This window comes from Pteropus alecto, unplaced genomic scaffold (genome assembly GCF_000325575.1).
Source record: "Pteropus alecto unplaced genomic scaffold, ASM32557v1 scaffold125, whole genome shotgun sequence".
Classification (NCBI taxonomy): Eukaryota; Metazoa; Chordata; class Mammalia; order Chiroptera; family Pteropodidae; genus Pteropus; species Pteropus alecto.
Window position 1 is genome coordinate 3,373,047 of NW_006436888.1, and position 8,673 is coordinate 3,381,719.

An 8,673-nucleotide genomic window follows, 5' to 3' on the forward strand; every position below is an offset into this window, starting at 1 on the left:
TTCAGCTCCCCCCCAGCCTTTCCTCACTGGGCACGGATCATTCCCGCCAGCCTGCATCTGCCCTTGGACTCTGCCTAGCCCCTCATCCTCCCAGCCTTCACGATCACTGAACCAAGGCCCCAGAATGGCTGCTGAGCAACGGAGGCCTCGGCCACCTGGACAGCTTTCTAGAGGTCGCCCCCTTGGGGTGCCACTCAGGCTCTCAGCCCTCCATCTCTTTCCCGCGTCCTCTTCCCCTGACACCGCCAGAGCCCAAAATAGCTGGACTGATCAGAAGATCAAAGAAAGGCTAAAACGCTGCGAAAACTGTAAAGTGCATGTATTGCTTGTTATTATTGCTCCTGCGACAGGATAGCGCAGAACAATGTCAGCAGACGAAACAATACACACACACGACACACGCAGGTAGAGACGATGCGGTTCCTTCTTTGCTCCAGCAGGCTGAGCAAACAGCCACCCTGAGCTCCGCCTCCTAACTCTCCCTCATCTCCATCCCCAGGTCCAGCTTTTTCTTACAGTTTTCTCACTGGGCAAGCGTGGCTGTTTCTATTTGGGCTGCACCTGCTTAGTTATCTGCCCAAGCTCTTCCGCTTGAGGCTGCCCAAACCCTCGTTCAGGGGTTTCTCTGGATTCATAGTTTTAAAAGGCCCCCCAGATGTTCCCGAAGGTACTGAGAATGTTCCCCGAGCTACTTGTCCGTTAGAAATGCGTGTGGTGGCAAGTGTGGGAAAACCGGCCACTGGTGGCTTTAACGAATCAGGATTTATGTTTCTCCCATGACAAGGAGTTCAGAGTTGGCTCAGCCGCTCAAGGCCTCTTGTCTCCTCTGTCTTTCGCCTCTGCCATCAGAAACACTTTCGCCTACTGTTGCCCTGTGGCTCCAGGATGGCTGCTGTAGCCCCAGAGGTGGTATCTGTGTTCAGAGGTAACAGGTGAGGGTGAAATAAGGGGGACCGGCGGTACCGGAATCTTCCTGCCTCTTTTTATGAAGAAATGAAATTGTTTTCTAGTCTCATCCCCTTCGGAAGGCCTCTGCTTAGGCCTCGTTGGTCAGAATGATGTCACGCGACTTCCTCCAGCTGCAGTGGAGGAGGGAGGCAAGTGAGAAGGGAACCAGGGATGGCGAAGGATGTTTGGCGAACAAGCCTCCAATGTCTGTCCTAAGCTGTAAGTCTGCGTCAAGGGCAGAGAATCAAGTGATTCTAAAGTTCCACGGGTCGGTGGATCTCCTGCCCTCCTAGCGCCTATTATCTGCCTATCACAGGCTCACCCAGCAGGCATGAAAATCTCATTCACTTTCTAAGTCATCAGCGGGATTTGCAAACACTAATACAATGTTAGCACCTATAAAACTCAATCTTGCTCTTCCCCTCATCAGATTACATTTACTCTTCCCCTCATCAGATTACATTTTCCCTCAATTCATATATGGTTTCTTAGAATAAGTAATCGCCTCCCCCCACACACACCAGGAAAAAAAAAAAAGTCAAGATCCATTAGTACAGCTCACATAAATAGGTACAGCCAAGATTATGAAATCAACCACAGATCCGCAAATTTGAAGACTCAAAGTCAAGACTCACGTAAAGAAAATTCAAGCGATGAGCGTTATAATGCCAAACTCCTTTGCCAAGAGAGTGAAGTAAGGATTTGGACCCTCCAGGAAGGTTCATCTCGGGGCCCTGGCTGATCCACAAAGGAAACTTAAAACTCTGCCCTGGAAGCTGCAGAGCTTTTGAAGAACTATTTACACGTAATTCCAAGGCTGAATGAACAGGACCACCAGCACTGCCTGCAACCTGCAGACAGTGGTAAATCACGGCTATTATTTATTGAGTGCCGCTGCGCAGAGTGCTTTCCTGCGTTAGCAAACATAACCCTGGCCTCAGTTTGGGAAAGTGTCCCCCCTTTACAGGTGTGAAGAGTTAGAGCTGAGGTTGCAGAGCTTGCCCTTTGCCTCAGTTCTTGGGGTCCGTTCGGTGGCGTTTTGCTGGATGCCGCAGAGCCTGGTGGGGGCGAACAGGGTAGAGCACCTGGATTTAATGTGGGCCTGTGAGACCTGCTTCAAAGGCCAAAAGTGAAGCCTTTGTACGAAGACTTCTATCAATGCGCATGCACACACACACACACACACACACACACACACACACACACACACACATGCACGTGGCATTTACCATCCCAAGGTCCCAGGATGGCACAGCCACGCTGCATTTTTAAGAAGCAGTTGTTTCCAAGGATTCTGCTGTGGGCTGAGTTGTGGCCTCTGCTGTACTAGTCAGGGTCTCCAGGACCAACAGCTTCTTCCTAGATGCACACAGGAAGAGGTCTATTGTAAGGACTGGCTCACACAATTACGGAGCCTGAGAAGTCTCTCGATCTGCCATCTGTAAGCTGAAGACCCAGGAGAAGCAATGGCGTAATTAGTTTGAGTCTGAAGCCATGAGAATCAGGAGTAATGAGGACAGGAGAAGACAGATGTCCCAGTTCAGTCAGGCAGGAAGGGCCAAATTTCTCTTCCTCTTCCTTTTTGTTCTATGTCGGCCGTTAATGGAGGGCAAACTAATTTATTGGGTCCACCAATCTGAAGGCTGATTTCATCCAGATCTACCCTCATAGGCACAACTAGAAATAACGTTCAGCCAAATATCTGGGTACCCCATGATCCAGCCAAGTTGACACATAAAATTAACCCTCTCTCCCCAAATTCATTTGTTCAAGTCTTAACCCTCGGCACCTCAACCTGTGACCTCATTTGCAGACAGGGTCTTCAAAGAGGTAATAAAGTTAAAATAAGGTCATTCGGGTGGGCCCCAAGCCAATGCGACTGGTGTTCTTATAAGAAGAGGGGATAGGGACAGAAATCCACATCGAGGACGTGTGTAGACATAAGGAAACACAGCCACCGACAAGCCCAGGAGGGAGCCCTCGGGGGAAACCAATCCTGCTGACACCTTGATCTTGGACTTCCGGCTTCCAAAACTGGGAAGAAAAAAGTCTCGTTTATTTGTTATACAATAAATAATAAATACATTTCAGAGATAGCCAATTTCTGTTGTTTAAGCCACCCAGTCTGTGTTCCTTTGTTATGGCAGCCTGGGGACACTAATGCAGACGAGGCACTTGTTCTTCGCCTGAAGAGATACTGGGGCACTGGACTGTGTATGTGTCGGGCGGGGAGGGGCTGAGAACAGGGCAGTGGTTCCTGAGCCCCCTTTAGCTCTTGATACGGCCTCTTTAATCTTAACGGCCACCTCCCATGCTGGCTTAGAAGCCAAGCACACGCCCATGGCCGCAGCCGGTGCCAGGCTTTCCTTCTTGATTCTAAGTCAGCCAGTGGCTGGTCTCCCACATCGCCACCTCTCCCTGTGCTTGCTGGTACTTGGAAGGACAACAGGGCCACATTGCAGGACCCACGACAGTTAGACCCAGTGCGAAAGGAAAAGGCAGGGAGCGCCCATTGTTAAAAAGTTATTAAGAATTTCAGGACAGCGAGAGCAGAGCATTGAACCAAACACGGGGCCCTTCTAGGCACGAGGCCAGGGCAAAGGCACAGGTAGCTCGCCAAGGAGGCTGGCCGTGGGCTCGTGCGTCTGCTTGGGCATTTGGAGAGAGCTTTCCATTCCGCCGGAGACATAAAATGGATACAAAGCGGACAAATACTGAGTCTGGGTCAGGTCCTCTGCATCTGAGGGCCAGCTGTCCACCAGAGCCCCAGGCTTTCGTGTCCCTGTCTTGGTCAGTTCTCAGGCCCAGAGGTTGGACTATTGGTTGCTGCACAGGAGACACAAGATGAGAATTTTGCTCAGAGAGGAGCCAACGAAATGCCAAAGCCACCCGATGCTGGGAAGAGAGGAGTAGCCTGCTGTTGTATGTTTGTTTTGCTTTCAAAGTAATGAAAACTATGAAAATGATGATAATGACCAACTGTTATTGGACACTTGACATATACCAGGCTCTGCTGTAAGCTCTTTATGGGGATTTTTTTTTATAACTTAATTCTCTCGACAATCCCCTGAACTAAGCACAAATCTTATCACCCTTTTTCTGGATGGGAGCCTGAGGCTCCAGAGCTTAAGCCTCAGGCCACCGTGAATCAGCAGGGGAGCTGGGATTCCTAGGAAGACTCTGTATCTCCTGGGCTCCTGCTCCAGCGTTCGGCATTGTTCCATTTACTTTCGGCAAACCCAGGAGGAGGCCCGTAATTCCCTGTGCTCTGAGGAGGAAGGAGCAAAACAAGTGCCAACTTGGTACCAAGAGGAGATCTGTCTTTTTGCGGAGGATGGGGAATGAGATTTCCTGTTTTCATTAAGCGTAAAAATGGAGACACCCACCTCCATTACGGAATTTACTGAATGACCGTGTCCAAAGCCACTTGATTTCTTAACTTCTCAACATGTCAAATGCAGATGGTGATGGCTGATGGGCTTGATCCTCAGGGTACCTGTGATCAGAAACTCCTGGGTGCGACTTGTCGTCGTTGTCACCTGAACTGCTCCACGGTCTACCAGGGGTCCATCACTTTGCTCTCCGTCTTCTGTCCAATCTGTTCTCCACGGCAGCCGTTTCTTACAACAGCTTTCTGGGCTCTGAGGAGAAAGACAAAACTCCTTTCCTTGGCCTGCAGGACCCTCCAGAATCTTGCCGCGACCTGCTGTCCACCCTTCTCTCGCTCGTTTCCGTCCACCGCTTTCTGCTCAGTGTCAGCCCCATCGTTCTCCTTGCTGAAGCCTGCACTTGTCATGCTCTCTCCGGTCACTGGGACTTTGCACAGGCTGCTTCTGGAAGGCTCTGCTCTTCTTCCTTCGCCTTGGTGACTGTCACTCGGTCCTCGGCAATGAGTTCAAAGGTCACTTCACTTCTTTTTCATTCCCTTTTTAAAATTGTAACTTTATAGACATACGATTCAACGCCCCATAATTTACCTACTTACATGTCTAATTCAGTGGTTTTTAGAATGCTCGCGGAATTCTAACACCATCACCATAATCGATCATTCTAGAACATTCTAATCACCCCGATGAAATGCCTCACCCATTAAAAGTCGCTCCCCATTTTCCCCCTTCCTCTTGCTTCCTCTTCACCTCCTCCTCCCCAGCAATCACTGATCTATTTTCCATGTCTACGGGTTTACCTATTCTGAACATTTTATATAAATAAAATCATGCAATATGTGGTCTTTTGCAACTGGCTTCTTTCACCTAGCATAATATTTGCAAGGTTCATTCATGTCCTAGGACATGTCAGTCCTTTTTATCGCCGAATAACATTCCGTTGTATGGACATACCACATTTTTAAGCCATTACTTAGTTGATGGACATTGGGTTATTTCCACTTGTTGGCTATCGTGAATGATGCTGCTATAAACATGTGTATAAGTTTTTGTGTAGACGTATGTTTTCAATTCTCTTGGATATATGCCTATAAGTGGAATTTCTAGGACACATGATAACACCATGTTTAACCTTTTAAGGAGATGCCAGGTTGTTTTCCGAAGGGGCCACGCCATTTTCCAATCCCGCCAGCCATGTAGGAGGGCTCCGTTTCCTCGACATCCTCGACAACACTTGCTATTATCTGACTTTTTGATTATAGCCATCCTCGTAGATGTGCAATGGCAGCTCATTGTAGGTTTAATTCACATTTCCCTGATGGCTAATGACGTTAAACATCTTTTCAGGTTTATTGGTCCTTCTATATTTTCTTTGGAAAAATCTCTATTCAATCCTTTGCCCATTTTTTAATGGGGTGGAGTCATTTCCTTTTGAAGTCAGGCACCTCCACTATCAATGCCCTCTTTACGAGTGACACTAGAACATGGGGCTTTTCCTCTTAGAATCAAGAGCACGTTCCTTTTGTGACAAGCGACAGTTTGGCCTCGAAAAATAATTTCAAATCTGGGGACTTGACAAAATGTCTCGACAGAGTCTACGAATCTAGAAGGGAAGATTCAGACTTGAGGGAATTGTTGTGTCTGGGAAAACTGTAGCTCAATTAATATTCTGTGAAAGTTAAAAAAAAAAAAATCTCGGAAGTGCCAAGCTCTTGGTAATATTGCTAATTGTGGTCTGCTCCCCCAAATGCTCCTGTGCTCTGCAACCCTTCCATTCTGTTAGTCGCCCTAGAGAATTTAAAAAACCCGTTTGTCTGACCTCATTTCCCAGCAAGGGCGGATCGCAACTCCCCGGGGAAATTACAGAAGCAGCACTCTCACGCCTTGCAAGGCGTTCTCTCTGACTCCCCCAGGGCTCCCCTTCTGACATCAGCATCTATTATCTTTCGGGCTGAATTCTTCTCTGAAGGGCAATCAGCGTCCCTCGGTAGATGCCAGCGTCAAGGAAACCTCCCCGGCTGGGAAGGAAGCACGAGCTCCTGGAGAAGGCAGAAAAGAAAACTGGAAAGGTTCGGGGATCGGGCGTAAAGCTGCCCTGACTTCTGTGGTGAAACAAGTCCCAGAGCTGGAGGTCCACACCGTGCCGAGCTCCCGTTTCCTGGGGGAGGCGTCTCCACGCAGGAGGGAATGCTCAGAGCCCCAGGGCCTCGGTGTCTTTGCTGAGAGCAGCATCAGCGTCTTGGAAGGAATCAGAGCATCCTTTAATGAGGATCGTTGGCCCGAATCCCCAGAATGACAAAGATGCTTGGTAATATCCTTGCAGAGCAAGATGCTTTAAATACACTGGGGCGCAAAGGGTCTCAAAGGCAGACTGTGGCTTCTGTGGTCTCTGGAAAAGGTTGCTTTCAGTCATGACGAATAAGAAATAAAGAACTGTTTAGGCACGTGGGTAAAGGAGGGGACGTCCTGTCCTCAGGCTTGTGTTTCAGGTCGGAGTTGCATTCACAGGGGCAGTTTTCAAGTCTGAATCATTGAGCGCTGTTCCCTCAGTGGGAATTCCATGGGAGCATTGCTAACCCCATTTCGGAGACTGAGAGAGGTTCTGCACGTGTGTCCTGTCCAGCGATTGAGTCGTGTCCGGTGCATGGTGTGAGCAAAAGATCTGTAAAAGAAATAGCCCATAGAATAGAGCATGGCGGTGAAGGTGTCCAAAACAGTTTCTTTTAAGGTAAAAAATTTCTTTCAGACAAAGTCTTCCTTGGAAATTCACTATATCCAAGACATAAAAGAATTTAGCTGATCCAACTGTATTGGCGGGGGAGGGGTACCTGGCGTCTTGGAATGAGAGCTGCCAGCAATTCCTGGTTTGCCCATGGCCCTGGACCCCTCTCCGTCCTGGACAAACTGGGACAGTGGGTCACCCTCGTGGGAACTCTGCTCTCTGGACTAGTTCCCTGCGGCTCCCCGTGGGGACCTTAGTTCCAGGAAGAGACATGATAGTAGAGACCAGGACATTTGTTGTTCATTTCTTTACTCCCTGTGCCAAGCTCTACGTTTTGCTTACGAAAGGCACTTAACAAATGTTGCTTGAATTGAAATGACATGGGACCCCCCACCCCCCAGAACACACTTTCAATATCACTGCCTTATAGGAAATGCCAGGAAGAAAAAGGCGAAAAGGAAATGCATCTATCAGACTTCTACAATGTCCCAGGCCCTGGGCCAGATGCTTTATATGCATCACCTCGGGAAACCCAGGAAGTGAAATTTAGACATAGGAGAGCGAGCTGGCCTGGGAGCTGGTGCCATACTGCAGCTGTGTCTATTCCGGCTCGCTTGACTTTGTTATCCTACTGTACTTCCGTCTGTCTCAAAGGGATCCAAAAGACCCCCACCTTTCATCACCACCTTCCACACACGCCTCGAATTGTCATCCTTTCAACAAGCTGACTTGGTTCCAACTCCCTGCCGCCCGCCAGGGCTGGCGGCCGGAACATGGGTTAGCAACATGTGCTCCTCCTGCCCACCTGCCTGCCCTCCCAGAGGCTTGGAGACTCTCAGCCACTTCTGGCTTCGGAGGAGACCTCTTCGGGATAGAATTCCCCATTCCAAATCTGTAGCTTAGGGCTGGGCCAGGCTCTGCACAGGCCCCAACGAAAGCGCGCACTTCAGGGGCAGAAACACCTAGCGAGGCCCTAGGAGGAGGCCCCAGGAAGGGGGCCCAGCCTCATGCTACCCCCGGGGCCCTGCTCAGTGACACAGGGACACAGCAGTCCCTTGGGTCCTGGGTCGTGTCAGACGATGGCTGTCCTGGGATTCCCATTCTGCTCAGCGGCCCCCGAATTTTCTGCAAAGTAGGATGGCTGCCATTTGCCTTGCGGTGACTCATGGTGTATGTGCAGAAGTGACCCTCAAAGCTGCTGATCAAAGATCTGCGTGCATCTCAGTTGCCTTCGCCTTTCAGATCTGGCAGAGAAACAGGGTTGGGGATTTGCAGACTTGGAGGCAAACACGGCTCTTTCAGGTGGATCCAACCAGAGAGGTTCCTGGACTTTTGCTCTGACCAACGGGATCGACGCCAGCCAAGTGAAAACGGAGGCTTCATGACGTGGCATCATGCCCACTGAGAACGGTCAGAAATCTTCCAGAAATATCCAGTGAAATGGTTTCTCTGGACAAACACTCAGTGACTCCAGTTCAGGTGGGATCGTGCAGGTTCAGAGCCTGGGTGCCACAAACTCCTGACGTGCCAGGCTCGAAGCCCGGCTCCTCACTGCCTGTGACCTCAGACAGGCTGCTCAACCCCCACAGCCTTCTTAGCATCTTCAATGAGGCAACT